We start from the raw sequence: 7,403 nt of genomic DNA on the forward strand, positions 1-7,403 counted from the left end.
GCAATATTAAATTATATTACTTATGCATAGATAAATATATAGATATATGGCATAGAGTGTTAGAAAATTTAAGAAAGGAGTGAACACTTGTAGTTGAGGAGGAAAAACCCGCCCAGGCACTTGTATATTCATAAACTGAAACTTTCTTTTTTTTTTCCTATTAAATACATTTCCACCATAGTCATGTTGTATGGAAGAATTAAAATGAATGGGAGAAATCATATAACAAACCAAAATGTAATACAACAGAAAATGATCTGCTACATTCTGCGATTGAATTTCATAGTTCTTTCTCTGGATGTGGAAAGCATTTTGCCTTAAAAGACCATTGGGAATTTTTTAAGTCCTTGCATTGCAATGAAGTTCTAAGTCTACCAGAAAAAATCCTCGCACACTGTGGTTGTTGCTGTGTACAGAGTTCTCCTGCTTCTGCTCCTTTCACTCAACATCAGATCATATAAGCATCAGATCATATAAGTCTTTCCAGGCCTCTCTGAAATCTTCCTGTTCATCATTTTTTATAGCACAATAGTATTTTATAGCACATTCATATACCATAATTTATTCAACCATTCCCCAATTGATGGGCATCCCCTTGATTTCCAGTTTTTGGCCACTACAAAGAGAATTGCTATATAAATATTTTTGTACATGTGGGACCCTTTTCCATTTTTATGATCTCTTGGGGATACAGTCCTAGAAGCAGTATTGCTAGGTCAAAGGGTATGCACATTTTTGTAACTATTTGGGCATAGTTCCAAATTCCTCTCCAGAGTGGTTGGATCAGTACACAGCTCCACCAACAATGAATTAGCGTTCCAACTCTGCCACATCTTCTCCAACATTTATCATCTTTCTGTTTTGTCATGTTAGCCAATCTGACAGGTGTGATGTAGTACCTCAGAGTTGTTTTGATTTGCATCTCTCTAATCAATAGTAATTTAGAGCATTTTTTCATATGACTATAGATATCTTTAATTTCTTCCTCTGATGAACTGAAACTTTCTGAGCCTCAGTTTCCTCATCTGTAATTCCTTCCTCTCAGAGTCCCATGTACCATTGTCTGTGACCTCATCAATGCTTGTATTCCTTCAACGATATCCTTCAGATAACAACCTGTCTGTGCCTACCTGTCCTATGAGATTCTTACCTATGTCCTCCCCAAAGTTTATCACATGGGATTGGAGGAATGATGGGAGGCTCTCAATATGCTGGGCATCTTCCTGGAGTTCTCTTGGCATCAAGAGCATGCCAATGGAGCTCTCTGGCATAGGGGTGTTTCAAAATTCCAATAAGATAGTGTCTGTAAAGTACTTGGCTGTCTTTAAAGTACTATGTACCAATTGACATTATTATTATTACGGTCAATGTTGGCATGTGAAGGAGGGAAGGAGTGAGAAATAGGACATATGCTTAGAAAATAGACAGACACACCCAGACTGGCTCCCCATTACCTCTAGCTCCCTATTACCTCTAGAATCAAATATAGACTCCTCTTTTGGAAATGTAAAATCCTTTACAATCTGGCTCCAGGCCTCTTATAACTACTTTCCTTCATGTACTCTCTCCTCCAGACCAGATCTGGTTTGAGCAAGCCATTTCACTTGTCTGAACCTCAGTTTCTGCACTTGTAAAATAGAAATGATAATGGCCTTACTGTTCCTCACATATGGCATTCAGTGTCCCAACTCTGCCTCTGTCTCAAATGTACTTCCTCCATCCCTCTGCCTCTTTGAATGCCTCCTTTCCTTCAAAGCTCAGCTCAGATCACACCTATCAATCAATCAAGAAAGCAATTAGCTTTTAGCAAGACCCTAACATGTGCTATGCATGCTGCTAGGTGATGGGAATACAAAGGCAAAAATGAAATAATAGTGCATGACTTTAAGGAGCTTACAATCTAGCAATGGTTTGGGGGAGCTGTGTGTGAGGTGGGTAGAGGTGGAAGATAGAAGGAAGGGAGACAATATATACCTATATAACTTATCTTAGCTCAATAGAGGAAGTCCAACAAGAAACTATGTGGATTAATGCTTTTGCCAACCTGGAAACCATAACCATCTGAAACTCAATGTTCTACCACACTCTAGTCTGTACCACCAAATCATTTCTTATCTAGCATTTATCTCTCCTTCCCTGTCCCCCTTCCATATATGCTTTAGCTCAGGTGGGATTTGGTAGAGTTTATTCATAGGGGAAGAAAACAGTTGCAATTTATTTCTGTAATCAATGGACATTTGAGTAGTCTTGGCATCCATGCATGGTCAGGAAGTCTAGAGGAAAGCCCTCAACACACTGGGTAAACCTCCTACATGAGACTTATAGGAGGTCCACTTATATATATACATGATAGGCAGACTTAAATGATTTGTGACTCTTAACATGGGAAGAAACACCCACGTGGAAGAGATTTAGATTCCACAAAGAAGTGACAGGGGACAAGTATACTTGGAATGCTAATGAAAATAAAAGGGACCTTGTGCAATAACTCACCAGCTAACTAAAATTGTCTCATTCTAAACTATTCAGCTCCCAGAAGTCTGAGTGGATTCAGGTCAGGCCCTTTTCCCATATAACTACCATCTTCTAACCAGAACCACAAGCCAACTTCCTTTGGCTTGGTCACATCTCCCACCCCCATCACCTCATTTCTTCTCCCATCACTCTTCAAAGTGGGCTGGTTCTCCCAGGCTTTAGCATATTGATCTATTTAAAAAAAAAAAAAAGACATCCTGTATCAGATAGCATGCTGTCTTGGGGAGGGAAGAGGAGAAGGAGAGGGAGGGAATGTTGAAAACTAAAAATAAATTAACTTTAAAAAAATAAATAAAATAAAATAAAAAAAGGTATCTAGGTGGCACTATGGATAGGGTGCTGGGCCTGGAGACAGGAAGATTTGAGTTCAAATTTCAGATACTTACTAGTTGTATGACCCTGGGCAAGTCACTTGATCCTGTTTCTTCATCTGTAAAATGAGTTGTAGAAGGAAATGGCAACCTATTCCAGTATCTTTTCCAAGAGAACCCCAAATGGTTTTTGTCGAAGAGTCGACATGACTAAACAACAACAAATCTGTTTAAACAGTCACACCCCTCCTTCTTAGCCAATTGAGAATGGCCACTCCTTCCAGTTTAGGGCTTTGTATTGTCTATGATCACTGACTTCCACTTAATCTCACACACAAAAACGTAGGAGGATGAGGTAGTGGTCTGGGAGAAAGCTGGAGAGAAGGAGGCTCTCACATTCTTTCAGCTTGCTTAGAGTGAGCCCAAAGAGGGGAATTCTGCTGGAGGAGGCAGAGGAGGCCAGCAGTCATTGGGCCCCCAATCCAGCTTTCTAGCCTCATTAGCTAAGCCAAATGGTCTCTCTATTCTTCACCTTTGATGCTCCATTTTCTTTCTTTTTAAAAAAATTTTCTTTTTTTAATTTTAAAAAATTATTTTGTTTTCAGTTTTCTACAATCACTTCCATATATCTTAGATTTTTTTCCTCCTTCCCTCCCCTGTCTTCCTCTCTCCTTCCCCCATCCCTCCCTGAAATGGCAGCGTGCAATCTTATATAGGACACATGCATTCTTATTAAATACATTTTCACCTTAGTCATGTTGAGATTTCAGCATTTAGCATGTACCTGCAGTACGCAAGGCACTGACTTACACCTGAGGACACAGATCAAAAATGGTCACAGCCTTCAAAAAACTTACATTTTACTTATGCATAGATAGCATGGTGTGTGTTCGTCCTTCGTTGCCAAAGAAGACCACGCCACCAGAGACATGATGACATGACTTGCACTTAACTTTGTTTTGAGTGAGGGAGGGCTGTGCAGGTCACCAGCCTCACTTCCCCTCCAGAGCCATCTGAATCCAGTGACCTGATATTCCTCAGGACGAATGGAGATGACCCAGGATGAGGCAGTTGGGGTTAAGTGACTTGCCCAAGGTCACACAGCTAGTGAGTGTCAAGTGTCTAAGGCGAGATTTGAACTCAGGTCCTCCTGACTCCTGCACCGGTACTCTATCCACTGTATCACCTACAGCTATATGGCATGGAATGTTAGAAAATTTAAGAAAGGAGAAAACACTTTTAGTTGAGGAGGAAAAACCTGCCCAGACCCTTGTATATTCATAAACTGAGGTTCATAGAGCCTGCTATTTGTGTCCATGGTCACACAATTAGTAAGAGACAGAGACTGGATTTGAACTCTGATCTTCCTGACTCCAAGTCTTAGGATCTGCACGCTGATTGGGATTCTGAAAGGCTTATTGTTATTTGGCCTTCATTCTCAAAGGGGACCAAGATGTCCTCTTGCCATAACATGCAACTGAATTGGATTTGAGTGGGGGAAGGCTGGGCAAAGTCACCAGCCTTACTTTCTCCTCTGGAGCCGTTTTAGTCAAGTGGCCACGTACACATCAGGAAGACTAGAGATGACCCTGGATGAAGCAGGAGACCTTGGCCTTTTTAAGCTAAGATCTTTAACACGTCTCAGTTTGACTGAGGCAACACCCATTCTGTGACTGACTAGGTAAGAAGTGAGGCAGAGGATGACAAGATGAGGAGGGGTGACATTCTAGGCGTTTGGGAAGGAGGGGCCCAATGTATATTAAGGCATATGATATTAAAATCAGCAGACACAATCCCCCACAGAAGTACGCACAGCCCACATAGTGACAGACACAAAGGTGGGGAAACATTATTTTTTGTTGGATGGAAAACATTTTGCTTTCTGGAGCTACGAACATTAGGACCAGTGGGTCAATAGATGATTGACTGGAAACTTCCATATTGATTCTCACTCTCTCATCACACTTCACATTCCTCCCGGCTGCCTTCATACACTCTCCAAACTAGCTCTACCATGCCATAGAAACCTCCTCACCCTGGAAGGGCATTCAACTTCTGAACTTGAACTTCTCCAAACACTCCCCTGCTGCCCCTCCCTCTGATTGACTGGTTCCTCCCAGAATTTCCATTTTAAGGACACCCATGCCTTCACTCCTCCCTAGGTTGCATTTCTCTTTCTTTCTTTCCTCTTTTTCCTCCTTTCCTCCTTTCTTTCCAAGGCAGCCAGGGTTAAGTGAATTGCCCAGGATCACACAGCTAGTAAGTGTCTGAGGCTAGGTTTGAACTCAGGTCCTCCTGACTCCAGGGCTGGTGCTTTATCCTCTGGGCCACCTAGCTGCGCTTAGGCTGCATTTCTGACTCTGGACTTCCCCATTTCTTCTTTCTCCCCTTTTTCATCTTCCTATTATGTGTTGTATTTCCCCATTAGACTGTAAGCTCCTTTCTTCTTGTGTGTTTATATTTCTAGCTCTTAGCTCAGTGCCTGGCACATAGACAGAGCTTAATAAATGCTTTCGTTGCCTTGATTTGAGATGAGAGATCCCCATGGCTGGGAGCTGGGACCTCTAGATTGTCCCCCAGTCCTCACGTTTCCCTCAGTGCTAACTTAGTAGTGTGACTGAATACAGAACGCAGAACTCAGGATCAGGAAATCCTGGGTTTCAATCCTCCCAGGTATCCATGGGAAAGTCACTTAACTTCCATTTTCTCACCTTAAAGTGGGAGGATTGGACCCAGCGGTATCTAAGGTCAAATATATGCTAGTAAATATTCAGAAATGGGTTCTCTGAAAAAAAAAAGACACCCACAACAAACCTTTATTTATTCTGCATTATTTACATTTTCTCCATCACTTTCTTAAGTCTAGACAATCCACAAAACAATAAATCAAGCGCTGATCTGTAGTATTTGCAGATTTCTGAGGAGTAAATGCTCACCCTGAAAATTTTACTATCGACTCTCACTAGCTGGTACTAACTGGCTCCAGCCACGCTAAATCTGTGATCAGAGTTTCGGTCATTGTAAGGGCTTAGTCACTGTTGTTTACTGAATGATGACAGAAGTCCCAGCCCAGAAATGGCTAAAATTCTGGGGGTGGGGGAAAGAGAAAAGTAGACAGAGTAATCAGCTTGAGGCAGCTCTTCCAAAAGGGGGTGGGAGATGTCCCAGGGGTTAGCACAGCACATCTTTTAAAAAGGAAAACAGAAAAAGCAATCCACTTTTCTCCTTGGAGTGGGAGTCCTGGATAAAGCTTTGAGCTGTTCTTTCAAGTAGGTGGCAGGCAGATCTGTGATCAGAAGAGGTTGGGGATTTAATGTGCTATATTGAAGAGAGGCTCTCACGGCAGACTAAGAGAATCTGACTCCTGACGCTGAGAGTGTGGGGTATCTGGCTTGGAAGCCAGAAAGACCTGGATTTAAGTCCTCCTACTTACACAAACTGACTGTGTGACTCTGAGCGAGTCACTTGACCTCTCATGGCCCCAGGCTACTCTCTAAGATTAAATTGAAGACCAAGTGATGATTTGAAGGGATATAGGAAATTTCCTTAGCAAGAGTTTCCTTCCTGATGAATCAGAGGTTCTGAAAAAAAAATAGGAAAGAAAAACCTCACTTCTCTTTTTCCAGGATTCATTCATTCTTTCATTCTCTCTCTCTCTCTCTCTCTCTCTCTCTCTCTCTCTCTCTCTCTCTCTCTCTCTCTCTCTCTCTCTCTCTCTTGACAATCAGGGTTAAATGACTTGCTTAGGATCACACAACTAGTAAGTGTCTGAGGCCAGATTCAAATTCAGGTCCACTTAGCTTCAGGGCTAGTGCTCTATCAACTTTACCCCTTTTTCCCAGGTTTCTCAAAAATCAAGAGTCAAGGAGATGGATGACATTATCTCCCCACCTTGATCCCTTTTCCCTTCCACTCCTGGATTTTTTGAACTCTTTAAGGTGAAGAAGATCCCAGTCTGACAGACACAGATGGAGGTGGAACATGAATGTGGTGTCTGTGTGCCAACAAGCACACATATGACCATAGTGTTGCTTAAAACACATGCACATACCAGCATCACAAATTGCCTTACTTCCGGACTGGGAATGGTGTGTGAGGTAGGGAGGGGATTGTCTACTTCCCTAGCCAGTGTCTTCTTTCATCCTTAAATCACATTTCTCTCTTGATTGAGACAGTGCTGGTCTGGGTCATCTAGAGGCACCTATGGCACTGTACACAGGCCTAGATGAGGCAGAGCTGAGATGGGGAGGGGAAGACCTTTTCACATGATTTTTAAAATTTTTGTTTATCCCTAAGTCTAGGGAAGGGTCCAGTCCTCCTCTTACCCCAAAAAGCTTCCAAGGGATAGACAAGGAGGAGGTGGCCAAGGGTGTTGGTAGTTGTGGTGGGGGAGTGTTTGAAGTACCTGAGACAAGCATAAAATGGAGTCATTAGGGCAAGTTCTACCCAAGGAAGAAATCAGCGTCTTCATCCCATTTCCTCACCCACTCAACTGTAAATACCCACTGTGAGTAGGACCCCACACTAGATACTGAGGGGAGGATATAGTACCTAGAG

Source organism: Notamacropus eugenii, chromosome 2 (assembly GCF_028372415.1).
Source record: "Notamacropus eugenii isolate mMacEug1 chromosome 2, mMacEug1.pri_v2, whole genome shotgun sequence".
Lineage (NCBI taxonomy): Eukaryota > Metazoa > Chordata > Mammalia > Diprotodontia > Macropodidae > Notamacropus > Notamacropus eugenii.